Source organism: Camelus dromedarius, chromosome 10, assembly GCF_036321535.1.
Source record: "Camelus dromedarius isolate mCamDro1 chromosome 10, mCamDro1.pat, whole genome shotgun sequence".
Lineage (NCBI taxonomy): Eukaryota > Metazoa > Chordata > Mammalia > Artiodactyla > Camelidae > Camelus > Camelus dromedarius.
Window position 1 is genome coordinate 13,106,002 of NC_087445.1, and position 14,174 is coordinate 13,120,175.

The 14,174-nt window shown below is 38.2% G+C and overlaps 1 long non-coding RNA gene across 2 annotated transcripts in view; it reads left to right on the forward strand.

The window, feature by feature from the left end:
- Positions 1-328: 328 nt before the first annotated feature.
- The window catches only part of LOC116152585 (uncharacterized), a 590,777-nt gene continuing 576,931 nt past the window's right edge, over positions 329-14,174 (forward strand). Inside the window, exon 1 of one of the 2 annotated variants that reach the window (XR_010382861.1) lies at positions 329-1,199. This is a non-coding gene — a long non-coding RNA (uncharacterized LOC116152585). Of the gene's footprint in view, positions 1,200-1,916; positions 2,054-14,174 lie in introns of those variants that run through there. The other variant, XR_010382862.1, reaches the window with a different exon arrangement.

Below are 14,174 nucleotides of genomic sequence, written 5' to 3' on the forward strand. Positions count from 1 at the left end.
AGGGCTTGCAGGAAGGAACTGCCGGTCTGAAGCAATCCGCTAACTAGCGCAGAGTGACTGAGTCTTCTGTATTCTGAATCCTTGTTACACCTGCCCCTCCTAACATCTCTCGTGTTCCCGCTCGCCCGTGGCCTGAGGCCGTGGACGCGGGGCCGGGCGTGCGTGTGTAGCTGCGCGCGCGCGCGGGTCCGTGCGTGTGTGCGTATGTGTGCGCGCAGCCCGCGCGGCGAGCCCAGCCTCCAGGACCCAGCCGCCCGCCGCCCGGACCCAGCCGCCCGCCGCCCGCAGCCCGTCTTGGGTCCCTCCTCCTCGCAGCCGCCTCCTTCAGGCTCCTCACCTGGCACTCGCCACCCGTCACCCGCCCAGCCCCTCAAGGCTGCGGTCTCCTCAGGCTCCCACCTGGCGCTCGCCACCCGTCGCCCGCCTAGCCCCTCAAGGCTGCGGTCTCCTCAGGCTCCCACCTGGCACTCGCCACCCGTCGCCCGCCCAGCCCCTCACGGCTACCGCCTCCTCAGACTCCTCTCCCAGAACTCGCCACCCGTCACCCGCCCTGCCCGTCAAGGCTGCGGTCTCCTCAGGCTCCTCACCGGGCACTCGCCACCCGTCGCCCGCCCAGCCCCTCACGGCCGCCGCTGTCTCCCCTCAAAGTTTCCTCAGAGCAGACACCTTCGCGAAGAGCTGCCCAGGGAGAGGGGTTTCTGAAGCTGTGTCTTGGAGTGGTTCTTCTTACAGCACCCTCCACGGAGTCCGCACCTAATCCGAGCAGAGACTAGATTTTCCAAATTAAGGGGAGAACAGGTGGCGGCGGCGGGGTTATTACCGAGAGAGAAAGAGAGAGAGGGAGAGGGGAATGGCCAGAACTGTGAATATGCGCTTCTTTCCTGCTTGAAGCCGGGGAATTGACTGACGGGCCTGTGGGGTTGAGGAGGAAAATTAAATAGCCAAGTTGACCAAGGAGGGACTGGAAGGCTTCCGGATGCCGGGGAGGTTGTCCCCGTCTCCGTTTCCACAGGCGTGAAGCTTTGGAGGCGCCGCCAGTGTGAGGGCTTTTGAGCCGCCACCCCTCTCTGGGTCCCTCTGGAAGGAAAAGCCGGCCGAGCTGAGGCGAGGGGGTCAAGGAAAAGCCACTGGACTTGTGTGCGTCGCATCGTTAGCTTTGGATTTTAAGGACAGGAAAGAGAATTGCCCGCGTCTCAAAGGTAAGAGGCAGAAAAACCGCTGTCTGAATTTCCAGGAAGGATAACTTAAAATAGATGTTGGGGAGGGGGTGGAGGGGGAGTCAAGCCAAGTTGGGATGATCGCTCCTTGCACAACCCGTGCGAATGGCTCGGGGCGGGCAAGATAGGGAGTCGCCCGCGCCGCCGGTGCCCAGGTGGGAGACAGCAAGGCGAAGGGAGTGTCCTGACCTTAGACTTTGTGGAATCCACTGGACATAGGTATCGTGCTGGGTCCTGTCCAGGCTGGTTTACAGCGTGTGCGTGTGTATGTGTGTGTGTGTGCGCGAGCGCGGCGTTTGTTTTTTTTTTCTCCATTGGCACCGCAGACCCACCCCCTCGTTGCCAGAGAGCGCTGTGGGCACCGAGTTAGGACTCGGTGGCAGGTGAACCCGGCGCAGGTGGGCAGGTGCGGGCGGCGGCGGCATCGGCGCGGCGAACTGGGGTGCGCGTGAAGCCCCCTCCCCTTCCCGGCTGACTCCCGGCAGCCGGCGTCGGAGCCCGGGCGCCGCGGGGCTGCTGCGGTTCCTTTCGCCTCCACTAGAGGCTCCCAGCGGGCGCCGCGGAGCGGGTGGGTGTGGGGGCGCCGGGAGGCGGAGGGGCGAGCGCGGGGAGCGAGCGTGCCCGCGGGGTGGCGGAGCGGGCGCGGCAGGGGGAGGCGAGCCGGGCTGGGGCGGGGGGCGGGAGCCGGAGTCCCGGCGCGCCTCCTGGCTGCGCGCACAACTGCGGGGACGCGTGTCCGAATCCGGGCTGAGCTCCGGAAAGCTGTGCCCGGAGCCGGAGCCGGAGTCACTTCGGGGATGCGATCCTGGCCCGCGCCCTGAGGGCAGTCCCGGGAGGTAAGGTCTTCTTTCTCCACTCTCCTGTCGCCCCCGGGTTCTCTGTCAGTTCTCAGCCAGATGCCCAGGGTGAGAGAGGGTGGAGGGTGCGGGTCGGTGGTGTCTGTATCTAAAGGTGCTTTACAGTCTTCCTCCGTGGAGCTCCGTGGAAGGTATATTAGAACTAATCCCTAATTTTGTCTGCCTCGCCTAAATATTTGACTGCTTTGAGTGAAGTTTTCTGCAGAGGTTGCCAGGTGGCTGGTTTTGGGGCCGGGCTGCTCCGAGGTGAGCAAGGGGACCTGCTGTGCTCCCCTGAGCCGCAGTGGACTGGAGTGCGCGACTCCAGGGGTGGAGTGTGGTGGAGAAAGGAGTACCACACCCTCTGCTTTTCCTCCCCTTCCCTTTCACCTGATGGTGAAGTCTCACCAGCCAGCATTTTACTGATTTCTTTCCCCAAGGGATTGGCTCTGAGAACAGAGCAAAGCTGCTGATAGAGAGGGAGAGGGAGAAGGGGGAGAGAGAGAGAGAGAGAGAGGGAGGGAGGGAGAGAGAGAGACTGAGGGAGAGATTGAGAGAGAGATTGAGAGAGAGAATGAGAATGAATTATGAGGAGGAAGTCAGGGCAAGAACAGCAGGGGAGGAAGGAGGGTGAAGTTAAGCTTGTGTGTATGAGGTGGGGGTGGGGTGGAGGTTGCTGGTAAATGGCCATGAAGTTCAGATTATTTGATTAAGTAGGATTCATTTCACATTTCACACTGACTCTGACCAAAAAAAAAATCCTTCCTCAAACCACTAACAAAAATCATTTCCACTAGCTACTGCCTTGGGCACGGTGGACACTGAATATGTTTGATGATTGTGTCTAAATCAAAAAAAAAAAAAAAGTGAGAGTATTGTGTGTGCTTGGCGTGATTACACCATGTCTGTCAGGCAGCTGGCAATGTATGTTATTTTTCAGTGTGCTGTTTCGTGTTTGTGTATATCATATGTGGTCATTTTACACTCAGCAATGCAATTTCAGAGTCCTCTAAAGGTGGCTCTTAACAAACCCGACTTGTGATGTTAAACCTCTTGCAGAATAATGCTGAAGGAAGATGAAAAACATGAGGGGGCATGGAATATTCTAGGAATACTGACTAAAAGTGGAGATCCAGCATTCATGAAATGCTGGGCCACATACTGAAAGTGAAAAATGTTTCTCAAAAATGAGAAGCAGTGGTTAACATTTTAAAAGAAGGAAATGTTCTTCGGTGTACTGTCATCATCCAGTAGTGTGCATTACTTCCAATACAGTTAGAGTATGAGGCAGGAAAAATGAAGTACTTTCTGCTGAAAATGTTTTGTGAGATACTGTCAGGTATTTTATTTTAGGAATTTAAATGTAATGAGTTACCTATTGATGATAACTGAAGTGATTTGGTTATCATTTGTGTAGACATCTATTATTTTTATTAAGGTAAATATGTAAGTTAATATTACATAATAAGTGTAGTTTATTGGAAGTGGAACAGGCCAATTTATTCATTTTTTTCCATCCAGAATAACATATAGCATGATATTAAGGAAGATTTATATAAAGTTTGTTATTCATGCATTACATGGGTAGAGCTTTGTGTAGAAGGCAAGAATAAATATCTTGCTGAAATCTCAAAAATCATGGTTTATGTTCTTAAAATATACAGTTTTAGAAATTTTATTATGTAACAAAATAATAGTTACTCATCTAAATATATTTATCTGCATGTTCAGACACATTATTTATTTGATGAATTGAATTAAGCAATACAAATACATAATAAGGGCTCAGTTTTATTTCTGAAAGATACCTCTGACCAGAGGAAGATCTGCTAGCATTAAGAATCGGTGTATATGATGCACAAGAGATACTGTTTTTCTTGACAATTAATTGAATCAAACTAGTGAGGCTGGTTTGTATCCTCAGATTCAGTTTTAGGTCTTCATCTCTAAAGATTTTTCTCTCTTTCATAAATGTGATTTTAAAGAAACCAAACATTGAAATGTTCCAGGAATGCTATGGACCTGAAAACTATTTGAGTCCTCTGAAACTTCATGTCAAGAATAAGAAGTGATAGGATATTGTCACAAATTAATTGGCTTGATGCTTCAATTAAAAACTGATTATTATCTGACTCTGGTTGTCATTATGGTTGATTTCATTTGGTCTCTAGATGTTCTGTTAAAGGACTCTAGGTGGAAATGTTTTCCTGTAGTACAAGGAGAGGAGGTCACTGTATGCAAAAAAGGCTTGTCAGTTAACTGATTCTACAGTTTGGTTGCATTTTATCCATAAGGCAGGATGCTAGATTGAAAAAGAAAATCAGTTTTCTGAATTTTCATGAGTATTTGACTGTTTGTCATAGCCCTCAATTTCTAGGTATTCCATTTATAATTTTGATGAGGAACTATGTCACCAAGCCCCTTCCCTATATGGTTTAGGGTCTTTTTGGTGTTAAGAATTATTAAACACTGTTTAATCACAAAAGATCGTATTTGCTGAAAGAAAATCAGTGGAGCTTAAAAAAGATGTTTGTTAAGGAAATGGATGAATAGGAGAGACAGGTTAACTATAGACAAAAGCTTTACTCATCGGACTGCATGTATCTCTATGATTTCATCTTTAAGCAGCCTTTTTTTTTTTTTTTTTTTTGGTTTAAAAAAATCTTTTTCTGTTATTCACTCCCTCCTTTCCTTTTTGCTCTCTCTCTGTTTTGGTTAAACTATTTCCTTCAGAAAGAAATCTGTACCAATGTATAGTTATTTTACAATTATCAGTCTGAACTTTATTTTTAAATGGGAAGTAGTCTTAAAATGTTGATTTTTCCATTTAGTTCACTTTTTTTAAAAATAGAAGAAACCCTAGAATGTGGGGCTGATTCTTTAGAGAGTACAGATCATCTGTTGACCATCGTCTCTTACGTCTGGTTGTGTCTTGTGTCTGGTTGCAACTCCACTGGCACTAGGAAGCATACAAGCATGGAGTGTGGTCACTGGAAATGGACGGACTGCCTTGAGACATGGTGCATTTGTGCTTTGAGTGTCTTATTTCCATGTAGGTAATACTCTCTCCATGTGCATAATGGCCAAAGTAATCAGGTCTGAAATGTTGATATTAAGCAAATAGTTGAGCCACAGTTGTCAGTGTATATCTGTCCAGAAATCAGTAATCCATGTTAGGAAAGCTTTAACTTCATCTCAGTTGTTAGTAAATGTAACATTTTTTGGGTGTCGCTCAACAAATACAGTTACTAAATGGTTCTTAAATGTCCTCAAAGAGAAAATCTAGTGTCCAAAAAATCTCCCAAGAGAAACCAATTCAGTGCCACCGGGAGGCAGCATGAATAAGTAGAAGAAGCACTTGAATTCAGTAGAAGTCTCCTTGAATTCTACTTCTGTCTCTTAGACCTATGGTGTCCCTTTTGAAAAGTTCTCTAATTTTTCTAAGGCTCAGTGTTGAATTCAGTAAAATGGGGAAATTTACTATTTACCCACTCTTTTCTTGTGTTTAAAATTTGACTCCACTTAGGTTTAAGCTTTAGGAAAAGAAAAACAGAACTTTCAGATGCCAAGTAAATGTCCGACATTGTAACTTTGCTATGGGTAAATGAAACAGTATATTTAAAGAATACCTGTAATACTTCCTTAATGAACCATGGATTTTCGTATGCCTTTGATGAGAAAAGTTTCTCTTCTGGAGATCCTATTAACAAGTAAAATTTAAATTAATATGTACATATGTGAGATTATTTTCTCCAGGGTATTATTGATATGGTAAAAATTGCACAATGCTTACTGTATGAGATAAAAAAGTCTACCTGGGCATTTGAGCAGTTCTAAAAGAATTATTGATGAAGAAGAGGAAAAAGGAAAGAAGAGCAAAATATTTTTGAATAGTAAATTTTAAGTGGAGTTCTTGTTTGTTTTGTTTTGTTTTTAGCATTCTATATTTCCATATTTTTCTTCTTCTTGTGTATACTTAATATGACATAAGTAGCAATTGCCACTGATTTCATTACATTGGTTATCCAATGTCTATGAACCCAACTGTCAGGTCAGTTACCCAATTTCTATGAACACTTTAAAAATATTTATCTTGTGAAATGTTGATTTGGTGGTTTAATATGTGAAGTTCGACACAAAACCAATACAATGTCTTTATTTTTACAATAGGATACGCCCAGGCATACTCGTATTCCATTTGTCCTATTTTATTTTAGTGATTTAAATGCTAATTATATTATTTATGGGTTATTTTCATCAGGTGAATTAGTAAGGCAGTAAATGGTAGATATTAAGTGACTCATTGATTTGAATAAAATTTTAAAAGCCCCATTGAAATAATTATGTACCCTTTTGGTAAAATATGAGGCCTGCTAGGATTGGAGACTAGAAGAGTTTTGTTGCTTTTCTAAAGGTATTCACTAGTTAATGTTAGGAACAGCCTATCTTTACTGGTGGCAAGGATAAGTCAAGTACCATTTCCTTCCTTTGAATTTTAGTGTCATTGTCAATATAAACTATGAATGCATTTCTCTAATAATATTGTAAGATTAACTGCAAACCTAGGAACCTAGACTTGGAAACAAGTTTTTTGCAGGGATAACAGAACATAATATTAAATTACCTATAAAGAGAGAGTTATTGTCTTTACAAAAGTCATAACCAAGTTTTAGTGGACTGCCTAAACAGAAATAGATGCAAAAAATCTAAGATTTCCAGCACATTCCAGTTTTAGGTGTAGCACTAGAGAGTTTTTGAAATGAATTCTAAATTGGACTGCATAAGAGGATTTTGTGTCTTTATACAGTCTCATTCTATTATAATGTAACTGTGGTTAGCTGCAAGATACCTATCTAGTAGCCAGCATGATGGGAAATAATTAGCATAAAAACTGTATTGCTCTTGGTGTACTAGGGGAGCCAAGAACAGTGCCTTGTGATAAATGCTGATTTTGAAATGTTGGGCTTCATTTGTCAAAGGGAAAGAACCTTTATCTTCTTAACTATTTTTTACTAGACTTTTCTATAATAATATATTTGTTTTATATATATGATTTTATCCTATAGTTTATATAAATAAATATTTTATTGTAGTATATTAAATAGATTATGTATTATAAGTACATACATATATACTTATATACTGTTTATACTCCACATATATTTTATATATATTATACTATATATTAAGAATAATAATATAATATATAAAGTATATATAGAATATACTATAAGTATATTCTATATTTTAATCTATATCTATATTTATATGTAAAGACTGCTAAAAGCAGTCCTTGGGAAGATATGCTCTAGATTGTCATGCCTTGGTTAACCATATGATTATGGATTACAAATGATTTCTTTTTATGATTTGCCTTCAATTTTACTCGTAGGTAAATGCTAAAACCTTAGCTCTGGTCTTGATCAGTTAAATTCATTTGAATTAACACTCAAATATTTACTGATGTTAAAGTGATTTTTGGTATGATAGTCAAGATATAATGATGTATGTGCATAAGTCCTTGTTCTTAGGGATCTTGTGATCTTGTTAAGGAGAGAAAGTAAAAGTGAGTGGTAAGCTAACAAAAAAAGAACAGTCTATCAACTCATTCAGAAATTCTTGTTGTTGTTCTATTGTTCATAAGAATATATAAAATAACAATGCAAGAGTTGTCTCACTTGGCAATTCAGAATAGGGCGAAAGATGAGTGAACTGGGAAGAATTCATAAAAGGGGAGTAAACTGGCCTGAGGTGAGTGGAATATAAATAAATAATAGATACATAACCTCACTAATAATCGAACCAGTGCAGATTAATACTGCAGTGAGATAGCTTTGCTGATGAGTTGGAACAAGGATGAAACACTGGTAGATTGCATTTGTTGGTAATGGAGTAGGGAAATAGATACTCATGTATGTACTTAGAGATGCTGTAAACTTGTTTATCTATCTGGAGTGAAATTAAAAGAATAATTATTATATATGATATATCTATTATATATTATGTATTATATATATTATATCTGTTATATTACAAATGTTCATAATAATTGGTTTTGAAGTTCCTCTTCTTGTGTTGTGTACATACAAGAAGAAATATATAACTTGAATGGCTTCAAATCTTTTAAGGAAATTGTATTTATAGTTAAAATATTTCTCTGCCAAATCAACTGGTGAATAAACAAAATGAAATGTATTCATACCATGGAATAATATTCAGCAATAAAAAGGAATGAAATACTGATACATGCTACAATAGGAATAAAACCTCAAAAACATTATACTGAATCAAAGAAGCCAGGCATAAAAGACCACATACATTCTTCCATTTATATAAAATGTCTATAGAGAAGCACATCTACGGAAGTCAAAAGTAGACTGATGTTTTCCTGACACTGGGAATGGAGATCGTGAGTGACTGGAAGTGGGTACAGTGAATTTTTTAGGGTGATGCATCTGTTCCATAACTGGATTGTGGTGTTGAGTGCACACATCTATATATGTACTAAAAGTCATTGAGTTGTTCACATGAGTACTGTTAATGGTATATGGTATCTCAATACAGCTGTTAAAAATACCCCAGATTCAAAACAAAACAATACCCCAGAGTCTTTCAACAGGGTAAACCTCAGCCACAGATAACCTCACTAATAAAATCTTCTGAACATTTAAGGAGAAGTAGTACCAATTCTACACAATTTTTCCAGAAAATTGTAAAAGACGGGACACTTCTCAACTTATCCTTTGAGACACTGATACCAATATCATGAAAAGACATTAAAAAAAAAAAAAAGAAAACTACAGACCCATATCTTTCATGAACTATAAATATAAACAACATTAGTAAACTTAAGTGAATATAAATCAGTTTATAAAAAGATAACATGTTATGACTAAGTGGGGTTCGTCCCAGAAATGCAATGTTGATTTAACATTAGAAAAATCAATCAGCATAGTACACCATATTAACAGAGTAAAAAAACAAGCACAGAATTATATGATCATTTCAGTAGGTGCCACACAAAGTTTTTGAGAAAATCTAATATTTACTCTTGATACAATCTCCAAGCAAATATTCTAGGAGTTTAAGGAAACTTCAACTTGATATAGAACATCTGCAATAAGCCTGTGGCTAATATAATACTTGATGGTAAAAGACCAAATGCTTTTCCACTCATCTTGGAAGCAAGGCAAGAATATCTGCTCTTATTTCTACTCAACGTTATAATGGAAATTGTAGCTAATTAAATAAGGCAGGAAAAAAGACTCTAAAAGAGGGACAGATTGTAAAGGAAGAAGCAAAAACTGTTTAAATGCATATTTATTGAAGAATTGAAGAAAATCCAAATATCCCCTAGGAATATAGTTAAATAAACTTGAAATACTCATACAATGAACTCTACATTTTTCGTTTAGTAAGAAAGTAGATGGAACATTGCAGTCCTTTAAATATTGTCATGATAAGATCGCCAAGAGACATTAAGGAGAAATGTGGGTATAGAGCAATACTTAGTCTAGGTTAGATTGATTGATTCATTCAATAGGTACTTGTTCTTTTAATTGTTTTTCAGTTTTATTAGGTAGAATTACTACAGTTCTACTGCACATACACATTATATTGCATGTAAATACTTATATATAGTATACTGCACTTTTTTTAGTTTACATTTATGTATTAATGTTTCTAAGAACAGATTAGAGTTTTAGCTTTTTAAACTTACATAGTAATCAATGGAATAAAGCCAACTACAAAATAAGAATCAACAGAATGCAGTAATCCAATCATAAAGGACAGTCAAATGTGCTTACACATATTCAAGAATTCATTCATCTTAGTTATAAATAATAAGTAGTTCATTTGTGTTCTTATTGTTCTTATTTTTTAGATTCCTCATATAAATGATGTCATATGGCATTTTTCTTTCTCCTTCTGGCCCACTTCACTTAGAATGACAGTCTTCAGGTCCATCCATATTGCTGCAACTGGCATTAGTTTTTTATATACCTTCATTAAGCACTGGTGTAGGCCCTGAGTAATATATTGTCTGTAGGAAATAGATAAAATTCTGCATTTGAGAGACTTGCACCCTAATCTGGGAGATAACTAATAAGCAGAGAAGGAAACTAAATGTATAATGAAAATTTGTGTTATATGCATGTAAGAATTTAAGTAGAAAATCACAGATTTATACATGAGGGTTGAAGGAGGAATAAGAAGATTTCTCCAATAGGTGTCTGGTACCAAGTAAGCACTCAGTAGAGAACTTTTTAAAAAAATATCTTAATATGTGCCATTATTCTTTCCTACTTCACCTTATTTTCCTTCATGTCTAATAACTCATATGTCCATTGTCTGAGGATCCATGGATATGAAGGAATTGCCCATAAGAAGGGCTGATTGTAAGTTACACAGAATTTTCAACTTCGTGCAGGATGGGTTCTCCTGACCCCATCTCTGTTCAAGGGTCAACTGTACTTTGTACAGTGGCACTGCTTCTGATGATCTCAAAATCTTCAGCAAAGTCACACAAGTCTTTGTAACATTAATGTGATTAGATTCTTGGTAGAGGCTGTTGACCAAGCTTATTTCTGTGTCAGAGATGGGGCAGCAATGCAAAACAGCCAGTTTGTGTGGATGAGAGGGTACTAGCTGATATATGCATCGCAGATGCTCCTCCCTTGGACTTTTCCATGAGTGGTCTTAACAATCTAGTCCATTTATTCATGTCTTGGATGCATGTCTTCCAACATATTCCTTCCATGTAGTTGTTAAACATATCCTTAGGTGGTGGCACCCGTAGCAGATTATTTTGTGTCTCTGTACGTGGCTTTAATTGATACTTTTCATTGTTTTTTTTATAAAAGCTGATTCTACCTAACTAAACTAGATTGATGGCACTCCATTGCCCTCTTTTTCTTAAAGAACTTTTCAGTTGAGATTACTGGAGAGCATTCTAGAACATATGCATATGTTAGTGATCTTATTTTTGTAGATGCCAAAATTAGGAAGGAAGCATTTGTGGTTGGTTCTGTATTTGTCTCACAGGATACTATATAAACTTTCAATAAAATGTAGGGTATCTTTGGCAGAGAAACTATATAAAATTACCCTGAAATGAAGTATTCTGTCAATCATTATACTTGAAAATACATATGAACAAGATTGATGAAGTTAATGTGAATTATGAAATGAAATGAATTTTCTGTAATTATTTGTAGGTGCTTATGTAGTCTAGAAAAGTTCTTCAGTCTGGGTGACTGTTGAGAAGAGGTAGATTGGACTGTCCAATTGGATATGGAACTTTTTTCCTGTTTGTCCATCTGTAGGAGCACCTCCTGTGAGTTTTATAGGGAGTAGGGGGAACGAAGATAAAAGCATTACTATCTGGCTCAGTAAAGAAGGTTCAGTGATGATGTTAATATGAAGTTCGAGGGAGGATATGCAGTTTGATTCAATAGAAATTAATAATGTAAAATTACAGCTTTAGAATATGGGCGATTATCAGATGTTATGTCACTAGCAATGGTAGAAAACCATGGAGAAGCTATTTGCATTTTGGGGGAGATCATCCATCTGCATTTAGCTCTCCTTGTGGGAGAAGAAAAAGTATCTAGATATCAAGTGTACTAATCACTTTATAAGAATAAAGTGCTCGTGAATTTAATTAATAATTCATACTAAGTTTTGAGATGTTGGAAACAATATTTAAAAGTAAAAAAATTTAGTACTTACTGATAAAATCATTCTTTAAAAAAAATACATCTGCATGCCTTTGCATATAGGAATTCCTCCGACTCAAATAGCCTTTTCCACATTATCTGGACAAATGCCTATTCATCCTTTGAAACTGTTCTATACATCTTATTCTCAATAAACCATTCCAGAAGCCCTGGACAAAATTTAATCTCTCAACTTTTATAAATTTGTGTTCTTATATTTTTAAAATATATGATTACTTTTGTTCATTGCCAAGTGCATTTTTCCAAGTCATGTGGTCCTTGAGGGTAAAAATTATATCATTTGTCACTGTTTTTTTTTTTAATAATCTAGAATACTCAGTTCTTATTAAATATTTTTGAAATGAATTGAAATGTGATTTTTAGAACTGTTAGAAAGTTTTAGTATATCCAAAACCATTGTAAAGGAGGTAGTATGCCATGATTAAGAGTAAAGATTTGGTTTCAAATCCTAACTCTGTCATTAACTACTAATTATTGGATCTTGAGTACTCTTTTAATCTTATGAAATGTTAGTTTCCTATGGTAAAATAGGTGTAAGGACACTTTTCTGTCTTGCACATGTTACATGGAGTTTATAATAGAGGAGATAGTGGGTGAAAATAAACTAATATACTCAGTACAATTGAAGTAATTCCTGTATTAAATATGTATTTAAAAGCCACTGATAAAATAATCTCAAATGCAATAATGTATATTACTTTTATTTAAAAGATGGAAGTTTTGTACAGAAAAGCAAAAACAGAACTAATCATTTTGAAATTGATTTCTATTGGATTTTTTATTGTCCTTTTATGACATAATTTCCTCAAATTTTCATGTCAAATGAATTTTATTTTATAGATTATGAAACAAGGGTAACAATACAGATAATTGCAATTTAAAAGTCTGGTTATACCTTTAATGAAAAAAATATGAAAACAAATGTATGTATGTATATGCATGACTGGGACATTTTGCTGTTTACCAGAAATTGATACGTTGTAAACAACTGTACTTCAATTAAAAAAAAAAATCTGATTATAGGTGGAGCAGTTGATAACTTGCATGTAGTCATTTAGACTTGGATTGAAGATTGTTAACTCATTTGACTCTGAATAAGCACCAATTTTGTACACTCTCTCAAATTACAATTTGCATAAAACAATTGATATTTTACTTTTTTATATTGAATATTTGACCTCTTCTAATACTCATATTCTATTTTCTCCTGTTTTCTGATTTGATGCTTTCTAGATCACTGCCAGGGAGAAATTCAAAGAGCAAATAGTTACTGATTTAATGGTAGTTTGCTTCTGGGAGATCCACTATTAACATGTTCTGATAGTATAAGAGGTTAGTGCTCTATGCCTAAATCTAGTTTGTTGGAAATAAATTATGTTTTTCATCTCTGCCCAGCATTCCTGTTTGGCCAGTGTTACAGAGTCTAATCAGATTTTCTGCCATTCATTTTGCTTTGATGGAACATTTTCCTAGGTGTTTTTGACTTAAGTCAGAGTCTCACAGCATTTTTATCTTTAATTTTGGTTTCATGTATCTGGGAAAAACTCCAGCGTACTTTAGCCTGATTTCTAAACTTTTTTTCCCATTTCTGTAATAGTTTTTTTAATCTAAATGCTTCTGAGATTCTCTTGATTATATACGATATTTTTTCATTGGATTTTCAATAAGTATTTTGATAGTTTTATTTTTTATTTGGATTCACTTTGCAGTTTTTTTCACTGTCTTTCTGACATTACCATTCACTGACACCGCATTCACCGGCACAAACTTTTTTTTTCCATATATGTGTTTCTTATTTAAGTAGGTGTTTATTCCCTTTGTCTCTACTCCATTCAGACCTGCTCAGTGGGACTAACCCGTTTCTTGCTCATAGATAAAATCTCAGATAGGCTTCATATCTAATTTACTTACTATTAGAAAATGTTCTGTGACTACTTCTAATCACATGACTAGTCTCATTTCTGTTATATTCCCCTCATTTAAAAAGGAAGTCCTAAATGCATGTAATAATAACGTTTTCTCCTACTTCAGTCTGGCCAGCTTTATTCAGGCTACTTGTCGTGGGGAATAAATGGGACTTCATTAGCTTCTCTTGTATTTCTCCAAATTAACTCCTTTGCTTTTTGCCCTCTTTGAGTAGGCTGCCTCTTGCTCCCTTAGGGTTGAATCTCGGAAAAGTAGAAGAGATAAAGGTGAGGTCTGATTTGATTGACGCGAGTATAACCTTGGATAAACTTCCTCTGGACTAGGTGGATGTTTGTTTTCCCTTAGAACGGTAGGGTAGACATTAATGTTAGTCATTGAAGATTACTGTGGCTCCTAAGCACTTAGTAGGATTGAACTTTCTAAGTTATTGTCATTGGGTGAGGCCATATGACCAG